We start from the raw sequence: 14,720 nt of genomic DNA, 5'->3' as shown, positions 1-14,720 counted from the left end.
TTTTTAACAGGGGTTCACAGTGGAGTTTTAAGGACTCCAAATCCTCTCTGAGAACATACATCAAAATTTGCTTTCATCTATTCTGACTTCCCTACAAAAGGGTAAGAACCATTGTGCCTACAGAGTAACCAGTCTGTGCCATCTCTGATATCTCTTAATTCTCCTGAAATACAATTATATCCAGGGTATGGGGTGAATTCTTGAACTCCCTGGGCCTTGGACCACTTCACTAAGACAAAAAAACCACAACGTCCTAACCTGCCCTTGCTCTGGCAGATACCCAGGCACTTCTGAGAACCTCCTGATGTCTTGGACAAAAAATCTACCTGCAGAACAGACACTTTACCCAAGAACACATATGAAGGGCCAATAAACACATGAAGAGATGCTCAACATCATTAGTTCTGGGGAAATGCAAATTGAAAGCTCAGCATGCTGTCCATATACATCCACTGGAATGGCTAAAATTAGAAAGACAGGCAATACCAAGTATTGGAGAAGATTTAGAGCAACTGGAAGTCTTATACATTACCAAGGAGGGAGTAAAAGTGGGAGTACAAAATGGTGCAGCCACATTAGAAAACAGTTTGACAGTTTCTTAAAAAGTTAAGCGTATACCTATCCCACAATCAGATGTTCTATTCTTAAGTCTTTATGCCAAAAAAACCACATCACCACACAAAGACCTGCATGTGGTTGTTATGACAACTTTATTTATAATAGCCCAAACTGGAAACAACATAAATGTGCATGAAATGTGAATAAACAAATTGTGATAAAGCCATGCAATGGCTTACTATTCAGCACTAAAAAGGAACCAACTACCGCTATGTGCAACAACATGGATAACTTTCAAAAGTGTTACACTAAGTGATGAAGTCAGACACAAGAGATTACATCCTGCATGATTCCATTTATATGATATGCTAGAAAAGGCAAACCTATGATGACAAAACTCAGATTAGTAGCTGCTAGGGGATAAAGGTAGGGGGAAAGAATTAACTGTAAAGGGGCACAGGAGAAGTTTTGGAATTATGAACTAATCCCATATATTGATTGCGGTGGTAGATACACAATTAAAGACATTGGTCAAAACTCATCAAACTGTACATTTAAATAGGTATTATATGTCAACTATCAATAAAGCTGGTTTTAGAAAAACTACCTGCACAACTTCATTTTTCTTTACATATAGGACAGTCTAAACACGGAACATCTTTGCAAGGATAAAGGATCTCAAACTTGGGTTCAACTACATTATTTTATGATTTATTCTACATATTAGACTCCAAAATTTTTTTTTTTTAATTTCCTGCTACTACCAGCACTCTTTCCTTTGGCAGCTGCTTTTTACATCTTTCCCTTCTAAAATGTGGAGCCACAGGATGTTGTGAGCACTGCAGAGACCAAATTGGGGTGCCTGTCTTTTAGGTCTGTCTTGGCCCATTCCTGCTGCTATAACAAAATATCTTAGACTGGATAATTTATAAATAATAGAAATTTATTTCTTACAGTTCTGGAGGCTTGGAAGTCTAAGATCAAGGTGCCAGCAGATTTGGCATGTTGTGAGGACTTGCTCTCCTCTTCAAAGATGGCATCTTCTTGCTGAATCCTCATACAGTGGAAGGGGCAGAAGGCTCCCTTAAGCCCCTAAGGGCACTAATTCTATTCACAAGAACGAAGCCATCATGACTTGTCAACACTGCAGGAATGGGGATTAGGTTTCAACATGAATATTGTTGGAACACAAACATTCAGACCATAGCAAAGTCTATTAAAAATCCACTGCAATGTTTGGAGTAGACTGGAGGGGAGAGAACAGAGAAAGACATCTGAAATAGACTGAAGTAGAGCAGAGGAGATGCAGAGAAATTCCAGAGAGAGACAACATTTAGGCAAACTTAGTCAGGGACCAGATCTGGAATACAAAAGAGAACAGTGTTCAAAGAAGAACCCTGTTCAAAAACCTTAAACAATTCCCCACTGCCTTTGAGGAAACATCCAGTGTCTGAGCGCTGGATATCAGGTTTTCCAGATTTACTTCTAATTTATCTTTTTATTGCCTACTGCATCTTTTCACTGACTCAAAAGCTCTATAAGCACAGGCTTATCCACGAAAATTTGTTATTTAACAGCAGTTGTTCAATATGTATTAGTTGATTGTCCATTCACCTTCTGATGGATGTTTGTGTTTTTTCCATTTGGGGCTACGGCCAACAAAACTACCACAAGCATTCTTGTACAGGTTTTTGTGTGGACATATGCTTTCATTTCTCCTAGGTAAATACCCAGGAATGGAATTGCTGGGTTGCATGGTAGGTTTGGTACATCCCTACAATACCAATCAGCAATAGAAAGACATGAACTATTGATACATGTAACAACATGGATGAACATAATTTGTTAAACAAAAGAAGCCAGGCAGCCCCCCAAAAGGATAGTACATACCATTCCATATATAAAAGTTGTATTTATAACTCTAGAAAAAGCAAGCTAATCTATAGCAACAGAAAGCAGGTGAGCAGTTGAGGGGGCAAGGGACAGGGAGGGACAAGATATAAGAATTACAAAGGGTCACAGTAGAACTTTTTTGGGTGATGGATATGTTCATGATTTTGATCGCAGTGATGGTCTCACAGTGATATATATATATATATAAATTTATCAAACTGTACATTTTAAACGTTCAGTTTATTGTATGTCTTATACAATGCAGTCAAGCTGTAATAAAATACCGGTTGAATAAACAGCAGGTTCCCAGTAAATGCATATCCGATGGTGCAGAGAAGCGTTCAATGTTGGCTGAAGGATTGCAAAGCAGGTGCCCAATAAGTGTTGGTGGAGTTAATGTGCAGAAGAAATAAGTATTCACTTATTAGGTGTTCAATGACTTTAGAATGAATGAATAAATTTGACAGATATTTATCGCTGATCGTGTGCTAGGCACTAGTCTAGGCTCTGGGAATAGGTCAAGGAACCAAACAAAAATCCTTGTGCTCACAGAGCTTTAATTTTAGAAGGACAGCAGACAATAAAAGCCTAAGTAAAATACATATAGTGTGCTAGATAGGTGCTAAGGAGAAATAAGGCTGAGAATGGGGATAGGGAAAGTCAAGGAAGGAGGTTGACATGTTAAGAGACTGTGCCCACCGTCATTGAAAGGGTGATGCTTGAGAAAGGCCTGAAGGATATGGGCGGATAGAGTGTGTGTCTAGGGCAATAAAAAGTAACTGCCCCAGATGTGAAAGAAAATAATGTGCAGGAGTTGAACTGTTTGGAAGGAGGGTGAGCCCCATAGGAGGAGCCGCCCACGCCCCCTGCTGGGTCCCGGCTCGCTCGGCCAGCGCGTACCTGCGTTGTCCACCAGGAGGCGCTTCCGCACCCGCCCCGCAGGCGTCTTCCGCCGCCGGCCGGTGCGTGGGCACGCGCAGAAACCGCTAGGCGGCGTCGGTTTCCTTTCCCACGCGCGGACGCCGGCGTGGGCCGACGCGACCGAGGCGTCCGCGCGTGCGCAGAGCCGAGGCCAGGCTGCCCTCGAAGCGGGGCGGGGCGAAGTGGGGCGGGGCCGAGCAGGGCGGGGCGGGGGCTTGAGGTGATTCCCGAGCCGCGGGGCGGCTCCTGCGGTGCGGGGAAACCGAAAGTGGGCGGCGGCCGCGGCGGGGCCCTTGGCGGAGACGGAAGCGGGAGCTGGGCCCAGAGGCGCGGGGACTGGCCGTGGGCCCCCGGAACGAGGTGAGCGCAGGTCCTGCGGGCTCCGGGCGCGACAGGTGCCGGGCGACGTCGGACGAGATTTCGGGCGGGCGCGGCGCACCTGGGTCACCGGTGGGACCGCGGCCGGGGCCAGAGGCTCCAACAGGCTCGGGGCCTCTTCCCTGCAGCCGCAGGGGATTGCCCCGGCCACGACGCCTGGGAACCGGGCTGGGTGCCGGGGGAGTTGGAGTTCCAGAGCGTTGTGTTTTAAATCTCGGGAGGGACCCCGCTCCGGGCCGGGCCGGGCGTTCACGCGGGAGTCGGAGGAAGCCTCCTGCTGCCTCTAAAGCTCTGTGCCGTGGGGGAAATGCAGCAACGGGGTGTGGACGCGGGCGGGAGATGCGGACCAGGAAGTGGTTCCCGCTACCGGAGCGACAGGCCGCAGCCGCCGCCCCCAGCGACGGATGTCCGCGCTCCCCTATTTGAACCCAAGTATTTTACACGGCGAACTTCTCTTAAAGGTCTCTGTAATTTGGAGACGAGCCCCAGGCAGGCCGCTCAAGTAATGCAGGGCACACATCCCCATTTCTCTCAAACCAGGAGCACCCAGTGGGTGCAGAGCACCCAGCTGGGAGGGAAACATGGATCCGTGAGTAAGTTGTCTCAACTTTCAGCAGCATCCCCCAGCAGGGTCACACTGTCAGCCTCAGCTTGCTAGGAGGGAGCTTGGAAGCGGCGCATCTTTCTGCTCCCATTCACTTGAGAGGTATAATATAGTTCCATTAATAGCTAAAGGTACCATTCTCAAATAATTTCTAAGAGCAGGGAAGGGAAAAAACCACTTTAGGACAAGTCCTGGCCCAAAAGATTTCTGATAACCGCCCAACCAAACCAAACCAAAAACCACAGATCCAGTTCATGAACCCTCCTACCAACACCTCTCTGCTCTCCAATCGTGCAGGCGAAAAAAAATGCAGAGAAATGTTCTCTCTAGGGAGATATGCAACAGCTTAGTAGGAGAAGTAAAACTTAGACCCAAATCCCTATCTCTTCCTGGGCTGCCTTGATATGTGTGAGTGTGTTGCGTACTGCAAATAATGTGAACTTTGCAGACCTGAATTGAAATCTGGGCTTCTCATTTTACAAATTGTGTGATCTTGAACAAATTACATGCTTTCTCTGAGCTTGGTTTTCTGTGTGTCAAATAGAAATATTTGGCTTACTTTGCAAGGCTTTTTCAAGATAACCACTGTATATCCTTTGCCTCATAATAATTGCCAAGCAGTATTCACTCTCTTCCTCCCAACAAACTGTCCATGTTTTACATAATTGGATTTTAGTTTTTTGAGGGCAGGGACACAAAGATCTTTATGTTTCCTGTATAATATGAATTGGCACATGGTGGATACTTTTGCATTTCCAGTCAGCTGACATTCATTGAGCATCAGTGCAAAGTACTGTTCTGGGGTATAGGGAATTGCCCCTGAGGCCAGCTGGATTAGAACTCACATCTCCTGTGCCCCAATCCAGGGCCGTTTGGTGGCACACACCTCCCTCTTTGGTAGTTACACGGTGAGACTGTGAGGCGGCAGTTGGCAGTGCCTTCGGATTTCAGTCTCTGTGGATTGAAAATGAAATGTAATCCCCTGCTAATGCCCTTTTAAGTGTACAGGTTGAACATGACTGAATGAACTATTGTATTTTGCATCAACAGATTTTAAACTCCTTGAAGAACCCCTCCTTTAAGTCTGTGCAATATAATCTAGTTGGATGCTTAATGTGAATATAAAGAAAAAATACCTTATAATCCAGCTCTGAGTGCCTAATTTGTCTTTGTCAAGTGCTGTTTCAAGAAATGAGATTTGACGTAGAGGGCTTTGCATCTGGACACTTTCAGAGGAGTTCCTTGGTGAAATTTTATATTTATGTGAACCGTTGTTTCTTTGTGCCAAACCTGCTTCTTCCTCCCTCCACTCCCAGCTCTGTACTTTTGAAAGCTTCATTCTTGTCATTTCCCTGTAAGCCAAATATGTTTACAGTTTTGTCTTTCAAACTAAAAGTAATTAATTTTGCAGTTTTTAGTTGAAGACGTATATATGCCAATCGGAACTTGATCAGTGCAAGCTACCCAGTGTGACTTCAAAGTAAGCTTGACATTTTAGCCTGTGCAGCTTTGTCATGAGTAAGCAAACTCGGTTTTCGTTAGATATTTGGACCTTAGTTCAGCCTTCAATGAATCCAAGGAAAGTTGAGAATCATGGCTCTTGCCACCTTTCTTCCTTGTGAAAAAAAGAGACCTGAAGTGACTTGTCACGGGTAATCAGTAGCAGAACTAGGATTAAGACACAAACTCCTTACTAAGCCACTTTATTATCAGGGTTTTTTCCTGTAGTATGTAGACTTATGGAAATCCCTTACTTACATACATTCATGGTATGCAGTTAAAATGCATGGATAATTTGGAACTTGAAATCACAAGAATAAAAAAGATAACTCCCTGGAAAAACTCTTAAGGAAGCATTCCATCACCTGAGGGCATTAATCATCTTTTTTCCTTTAAAAACTAGTTGGTGAAGGAGTAATTGAGGTGGTAACAGACTATGATTAGGAAGAAAAGAGCATTTTAAAGTGTTGCAAGATGAGAAATCCTTTATTGGGTAAAGATCTTAGGAAAAAATCTTCCCTCTGAGGCTGAGTGTATTGATTTGTAAGCTAAGGAGCTTGGGTTAGCCTAGAGGATGCCTACAATGTTTCAGCACAGACATTATGGGACTTTAAGGTCCTGCTGTTGCTAAAATAGTGTCTTCAAGAAGAAGGGCAGCTAGTGATTGGAAGTATATGCACTAAAGAGATATCCAAATACTTCAAAATTGAACTTCTAAGTAAAAGAAGCTAAGAGAGATTACTTGGTGTTTTCAGTTTACCCTAATAATTCTTCTTATTTGTTTTAAGATTTAGTGCCACTCGACAACTTAAATTCATGACATGAAAAATGTAGTGAGGAAAATGAATACAGTTGGAAATAGTTGAGCAAGAAGAAATTTAGAAAGCATAAGATGGAAGTCAGACTAGCTCAGCTAAAGGCCTTTGACACCAGTAGCTAGAGGAAGCAGATAACACGCAAATGACTGAGCCAGGGAGGATCAATCAAAACCAGATTCTTCAGAATAGGACTTTCTTGGGTCATTTTCAAGTATAGTAAAGAGAAAAGCTATGAATTTACAAAATGTGGTTTTGAAGTAGAGTGATAATTATTTTAGCCCACTTAAATTATTTAAATTTTGTTTCCCTAAAGATTGTCATCACTTTCCCCAACTTCCCACCCCACTTCATGTGCATTATTAGCATCTTGGATACTTGAGATTAATTGGGTATAAGCGAAGAAAAAAAGGGAAGCACGAAAGCATACAAAAGATACTCCCAGCTACTCGGGAGGCTGAGGCAGGAGAATCACCTGAACCCGGGAGGCAGAGGTTGCAGTGAGCGGAGATTGAGCCTCTGGACTCCAGCCTGGTGACAGAGTGAGAATCCATTGCAAAAAAAAAAAAAAAAAAAAAAAAAAGATGTTAAGTGCAACAGTTAGCAGTTTTTCTGGATTTGGGTGCCACACTCTTAAATCAGAACGTGACAGTTCCCTGTTTCATGCCACTTAAGGGCTAGTCATTAAACATGCCCCAAGGTTGCTGTCAGTGTTTCCTAAGTCAAAATTTACTCTCAGAAGCCAACTCCATCCATCAGGAGCAACTGTCTGAAAGAAAGTCCTAGTTTGGAAACCAGAAACTGGGTTCTTTTGATTCTGGCCATAAAGGTATGTGAGAGCTGGAACAATTCCCTTGGGCTTCAGTTTCCTTATTTTAAACTGAAGAGTTTGGAGGAGATAGTGATAAGGTGCCCAGTAGCATTCTATGCTTCCCACAGTTCCCCATTCAGAGCTGGGCCCACTGTCCCACGCTGCTTTCCTAACCAGGCAGGGTCCAGGGACATGGTGGGATTGTGGTGGCAGGGAAGCTGCTCCTAGACCCTTGCCAAAGCAGTATGTGACTTTCTGCCTACAAGTTAGGTAAGAAATCTTGGAGGAGATTCCCTGGCGTTCTTACCAAGGCTGCCAGTTCGTAAGTGTGTTAATGAGGCAAGTAAGAAGATCTGGGCAAATGCTGACATTTCAAATTTAATGCCGTACAAAATGTTTCTTCAATATACCAATGCTTGTGTCATTGCACTCTTAACCGTTGAATGCATATATTTACAGATTGTTTCCCATTCACACCATGCTTCTAGGAAAATCTTTTTATTTAGTAACTGCTGACTGCCAAGCATTGTGCTAAACACATATAACTCTACTTTTGATGCTTTTATTCAGAGAGGCTGGGAGGAGAAAAACAGTGAGAGAAGGGAAGTAAAGATCAAGTGCAATCTGTCATGGCCAGTTTCTCCTTGACTGAGGGTCTTTGCTAGCTGACTTTGGCCAGTTTTTGAAATCAAAAGTGCTGTGAGTTAATAATTCCCCAGACCCGGTTTTATTTTACTGTGCTGCGTAGGAGTCTTGTTTAGCTCAAGCAGCCACCATATTGGCTAGGGACGCTCTTGGGAATTTTCACCTGAGACGCCGTGGTCTAAAACAGAAGATGGACAACTTCATTTCTCCCAACATAGCCTCACTTGTGGTCACCTGGGCTTGCATAACATTCTTAGATTCACAAAATAACAATAACGTGAATTCTCCAAAACTTATTTATCACAGTACTTTTAGAGAACAGAAATGAGGGGGAAGAGGAAGAGAGCTGAAAGATTTCAAAATGGCAACTTTAAAAAGTTAAGAAGCCACTTTAGAAAAAACTTTCAAACTTAAGTTATTCTGGCCTAAAAGTTTGCCTTTGGGACACTAATAGTTGAAATTCCCATGATATGCTTTATTTTATGCTTCTAATGGGTGATGTCTGAGATATTAAACTTTATTTTCATAGTTAGAATAAAGTACTCTTACATACCTTGAGAGTATAATTGCCATCTTCCGAAAGTTTCAAAAAAAAGTCATCATGAGCCAAGTAACAAAACTCAGAGCATTTGCAGAGTGATATAGATTAGAAAATGATGATGACTTTTTTAAAGCTTACACTTTCTTTTTCGTTCACTGCCTAAAGCGATGTTGCTAATGTGGGAATTTAAATCTGACTGGCAAGTCGTGCATTTGAATACAATCACATTTAGCCTTCCAGGTTTTACTGCATTTAACTGCTTCTCACCAGCTTTGAGACCCACAGTCTTATACTCCAAGGGATTCCCCTTCCCTTCAAAATGTTGTTTGCAAATAGAGAGTTATAGTCTTCCATGAAAGATAGCATACTTTAAATAGGCAGACAGGGGGAGGGAACTTAATTTACAGATTGCAACCATGTGGGCAAGCATTGATTCTCAGTCTCCTCAAGTATGAGGCCATTTTTTGTAGCTTTAGAAAAATTTCGTGAAACCTCATACACTAGTAGTTGTACTTGCAGTATCCATTGGTCAATTAAATATATAACTACCAAAAGCTGTTGTGAATTTAATATCAGTTTGTGTTTGTGGATCTCAGCAATGTCTGTACACTCTTTGAAAAACAGGACTATAGGTACGTGTGAGACATTTAGTAATATTCAAGCCATGCCTGCTGCTTGTCAGGATGTGGGGGCTCCTTGCAATCATGCTGTGGCCCTGACTGGGGCTAATCTGGCTCAGAGTGGACAGGCTCAGAAATAATCTGCTTGATGATTCTCAACTACAGTTTGGTGTTGCGATTGGCTGTCTCATTCAGTTTATAAGAATTGTTAATATTTGCAGAAAATTTGTTAGTAACTTAAATTGGATTCAGAGTTATGCCTTTAATAGCTCATGTATGTTGTGCTGTATTTTAGTGAGTAGGAGAGAAAAGGAGTGGTGTTAGGTAGATGGAGAATTTCTCACTCATTCTTTTAACAGGTATGTATTGAGCTCTTGTGGGCTAGGCACTAGGGATTCAGCAGTGAACAAAACAGATACAAATCCTTGCTTTCATGGAGCTCGCATTCAAGTTGGGGAGAAAGACAAAAACATTAAATGAAGAAGAATATTGGATGGTGATAAGTGCTAAGGAGAAAATCAGGGAAACTGGCATCTCAGTTTTGATTTTGAATAGGGTGGCCAGAGAAGGCCTTACTGTGGCGGTGACAGTTGAGCAAATACTGTAGCTGAAGGAGGTGAGGCTGTGAGCCACATGTACCCCTGGAGTCAGTATGTCCCAGGTAGAGAGAATGGCAAGTGCAAAAGCCCTGTTGTGAGGCCATCTCAGGCATGTTTAAGGAAAAGCATGAAGCCCAGGGTGGGTGAGTGAAAATAAAGAGAAGAGAACTGAAGTCAGAGAAGTGGGGGTTGCAGGTTATGTAGGGCCATTTTTGGCTCTGTAAGAACTTGGCTTACAGTTCTGTAAGATATAGTTATATTCTGTAAGATATAGTTATATAGTTCTGTAAGAACTGTAAGCCAAGGAAGCATTAGAGGGTTTTCAGTGACATGATATAATAGTATATATTATATGAAAAGGTCACTCAGGCTGATATGTGGAGAATAGATTCTAGGAGGTGAAGTAGAAGCAGAGAGACCAGCTAAGAGACCAGCTGCTCTGCTCCAGGAAAGAGATGTTGCTGGCATGGACTAGGGCAACTGCCGTGGAGGTGGTGAAAAGTGAAGGAATTGTAGACATCCGCCTTCCATCTTTATGTATTATATTCCTTGGGGGAAGATTGAGAACTAATACTGACCTAGCTCATCTTACAGATAAGGAGACTGAGGCCCAGGAGAAAGGGCTTATCCCAGGAAAATGAGTGAGCAGTGGCACTAAACTTAGGGAACACAAGTAAGAGGAGGCTCAGGCACAATCTTCTGTGGTTCCCTGCCTTTCCCCAAAACCCAATCAAAATATATCAACGGCCAGGTGTTAGCAACTTTACTATTGAAATATTTTAAAGTAGATTTTAACTGTGATAATATGTGCATTAAAAGGGGGATGAAAGGTCGGGCGCGGTGGCTCACGCCTGTAATCTCAGCACTTTGGGAGGCCGAGGCAGGCTTATCACGAGGTCAGGAGTTCAAGACCAGCCTGGCCAACATGGTGAAACCCCATCCCTACTAAAAATACAAAAATTAGCCAGGCATGGTGATGGGTGCCTGTAATCCCATTTATTTGGGAGGCTGAGTCAGGAGAATTTCCTTAGCATCTTTGTTGAAAATCAGTTTACTAGACCAGAGGTGGTGGCTTACACCTGTAATTCGAGAACTTTGGGAGGCTGAGGTAGGTGGATCACTTGAGGTCAGGAGTTTGAGACCAGCCTAGCCAACATGGCAAAACCCTGTCTCTGCCAAAAATACAAAAATATTAGCCAGGCGTGGTGGCACATGCCTGTAATCCCAGCCACTCGGGAGGCTGAGGCACAAGAATCGCTTGAACCCAAGAGGCAGAGGTTACAGTGAGCCAAGATTGTGCCACTGTACTCCAACCTGGGTGACAGAGCAAGACCCTGTCTCAAAAAAAAAAATCAGTTTACCATATATGGGTTTATTTCTGGATTACATATTCTGTTCTATTGATCTATATGATTGTCCTTTTGATAATAATTACACTATTTTGACTAATACAGCTTTATAGTAAGTCTTGAAATCAGCCTTATTGCACTGACTAGGACCTCCACTGTGATAATGAGTGGGAGTGCTGAGTATGGACATTCTTGCCCTGTTCCCAGTCTTAGGGAGACAGTACTCTTTAGCTGTGAGTAATGATGTTAATGTGGGTTTTTTCACAGATGGTCTTTATCAGGTTAAGGACTTCCCTTTTTATTCTAATATTCTGAGAGTTTTGATCATAAATGGATTTTTTATTTTGTCAGCGGTCTTTTTTTCACCTATTGATATGATTGTGTGGTTTAATTTCCTTTAATCTGTTGATGTAGTAAGTTATATTTATTGACTTAATGAATATTGAACCATACTTGTATTCCTGGAATAAACTTTAACTGATTATTATGTCTTATCCTTTTCCCTAATTGTTGGATTTTATTTGCTAATGTTTTGTTAAGAATTTTTGTATTTATATTCATGAGGGATATGGTCTATACTTTTCATGTAGTGTCTTTGTATAGTTTTGGTATCAGCATAATGCTTGCCTCATAAAATGAGTTCAGAAATGTTCTCTTCCCTCTGTTTTCTGGAAGAGTCTGTAAGAGTAGTATTGGTTCTTCTATAAATGTTTGGTAGAATTTGCCAGCAAAGCAACGTGGGCTTCAGGTTTTCTTTGTGTGAAGATTTTTAACAGTAAATTCAAATTCTCTAATAGCTATTTGGGATATTTGAGGGTTATTTATTTCCTCTTCAGTAAGCTTTGACATTTGTGTCTTTCAATAAATTTATCCATTTCATCTAAGCTACAAACTTATTGGCATAACTGTTTTATCATGTTCTCTTTTTAGTGTCTGTAGGATCTGTATTGATGGCCCCTTTTTCAATCGCATTGTAATAATTTGTGCCTTCTTTTTTTTCTATCTTTCTAGGAGTTTATCAATTTTATTGATGGTTTGAAAGAACTAGTTTTAGTGTCATGATTCTTTTCTCTCCTGTTTTTAAACTTCATTATTGATCTGTTTCATCATTTCAGAATTGATTTCTGTTCTCACCTTTATTTCCTTTCTTCTGCTTACTTTTGATATAAATTTCTCTCTTTTTGTTCTCAAAGTAGGAGAATAGATCATTGATTTACCACTTTTCTTCTTTCTAACAGAAACATGTAATGCTATAAATCTTCCTCTAATACTTTTACTGCATCCAGCAAAATTTTACATATTGTGTCTTCATTTATTTAAAATATTTTTCTAATTTTGGGGGTAGCCTTTCTCTTTGACCCTTGGTTATTTAGAAGTATCTTGTTAAATTTGCATGAAGATTGTCCACATGTCTTTCTGTTAATGATACCTAATTTAATTTTGTTCTGTCCACAGAATATACTTTTTATAATATGAGTTATTTTAAGTTGTTTGAATATCATTTTAAGTTCAAGAATATATTTTATTTTGGTGAACATCACATGTGCTCTTGAAAAGAATGTATATTCTGCTATCTTTGGAGTGGAGTGTTCTGTCGATATCATTAGGTCACTTTGGTTGATAGTGTTTAGCTCTTTTATATTCTTTTTTCTTTTTCTTTCTTTCTTTTTTTTTTTGAGATGGAGTCACTCTGTTGTTTAGGCTGGAGTGCAGTGGCATGATTTTGGCTCACTGCAACATCTACCGCCTGGGTCCAAGCAATTCTTCTGCCTCAGCCTCCCGAGTAACTGGGATTACAGGCATGAGCCACCACATCCAACTGAGTTTTTTTGTATTTTTCAGTAGAGGTAGGGTTTCACCATGTTGGCCAGACTGGTCTTGAACTCCTGACCTCAGGTGATCTGCCCACCTTGGCCTCCCAAAGTACTGGGATTACAGGTATGAGCCACCACACTTGGCCAGCTCTTTTATATTCTTACTGAGTTTTTTTTTTGGGGGGGGGTGTCTACTGGTTCTATCTATTGATGAGAAAGGGGTTTTGAAGTGTCCAATGATAATTGTGAAATTGTGGATAAGTTTTTTCAGCGATCGGATTTTGTATGTTTGGAAGCTCTGATGTTTGGTGCACCTATGCTTAGGATTGTTTTATCTTTTTGATGAATTTGCTCCTTAATCATTATGTAATGTCTCTCTTTATCCCTGATAAGATTCCTTATTCTGATATTTATATAGTCATAGTGTTTGCATGGTACATCTTTTTCTATCTTTTTACTTTTAACCTATGCATTCATATTTAAAGTGGGTTTCTTGAAGGTAGTATATAAGTAAGTCTTGCTTTTTTATCCACTCTACCAACCCCTAATGTTTTATAGGGCTATTTCAGTGACTTAACAGTTAATATAATTATTGGTATGATTGGCTTTAAATCTCCCATTTTGCTGGATGTTTTCTGTTTTCTCTGCCCTTTTTTTCCCCGTTTTCCTGTTTAATTTTTTTTTAACTTCTGCTTGCTGAAGTATTGTCTTACTATATTTTATCTTTACTACTGGCATATTATTATACCTTTTAAAAAATTTTTAGGCCAGGCACAGTGGCTCACACCTGTAATCCCAGCACTTTGGGAGGCCAGGGTGGGTGGATCACGAGGTCAGGAGTTCGAGACCATCCTGGCTAACACGGTGAAACCCCATCTCTATTGAAAATACAAAGAATTAGCCGGGCGTGGTGGCGGGTGCCTGTAGTCCCAGCTACTCGGGAGGCTGAGGCAGGACAGTGGTGTGAACCTGGGAGGCAGAGGTTGCAGTGAGCCAAGATCGTGCCACTGCACTCCAGCCTGGACAATGGAGCGAGACTCTGTCTCAAAAAAAATAAAAAATTTAGTGGTTGCCATAAGGTTTACAATATCCATCTTTATCATAGTCAGCTTTCAAATGACTGTACTGCCTCATGTATAGTGTAAGAACCTTCCATTGGTATAGTTCTGACTTCTCTCTCATTCTTTGTACTATTTTTGTACATTTTACTTTTACATATATTATGTACTCCACATGAGGGAATTTTTTTGGATGATGGGAATGTCTGTATCTTGATTGTGGTATGATTACATAGGTGTGTATATTTTTCACAACTCAAGAAATGCTACATATAAAATGAGTTAATTTTATTTTAGGTTAACTATTCCTAAAGGAAGATTTTGATATTTAGTCTTGTGCCAATAACAATGTTTTGGTTAACAATGGACTGCATAATCATATGCCTGTAAGATTATAATACTGTATTTTTCTGTACCTTACCTGTGCTTAGGTATGTTTAGACATACAGTACTTACCATTGTGTTAAAAGTGCCTACAGTATTCAGTATAGTAGCATGCTGTACAGGTTTGTAGCCTGGGAGCAATAGGTTATACCATATAGCCTAGGTGTGTACTAGGCTATGCCATCTAGGTTTGCAAGTGCACTCAATAATGTTTGCACAATAACTTCATT

The 14,720-nt window shown here is 41.2% G+C and overlaps 1 protein-coding gene across 1 annotated transcript in view; it reads left to right on the top strand.

Moving 5' to 3' along the window:
• The first annotated feature begins 3,513 nt into the window (after window positions 1-3,513).
• The window catches only part of TDRD7 (tudor domain containing 7), an 81,402-nt gene continuing 70,195 nt past the window's right edge, over window positions 3,514-14,720 (top strand). Inside the window, exon 1 of the mRNA XM_010357650.2 lies at window positions 3,514-3,732. The gene's annotated coding sequence lies outside the window, so the exon portion shown is untranslated. The remainder of the gene's footprint in view (window positions 3,733-14,720) is intronic.

Source organism: Rhinopithecus roxellana, chromosome 16 (assembly GCF_007565055.1).
Source record: "Rhinopithecus roxellana isolate Shanxi Qingling chromosome 16, ASM756505v1, whole genome shotgun sequence".
Taxonomy (NCBI): Eukaryota; Metazoa; Chordata; class Mammalia; order Primates; family Cercopithecidae; genus Rhinopithecus; species Rhinopithecus roxellana.
The sequence above is the reverse complement of the archived record's forward strand: the minus strand, read 5'-3'. Positions and strand labels throughout refer to the sequence as shown.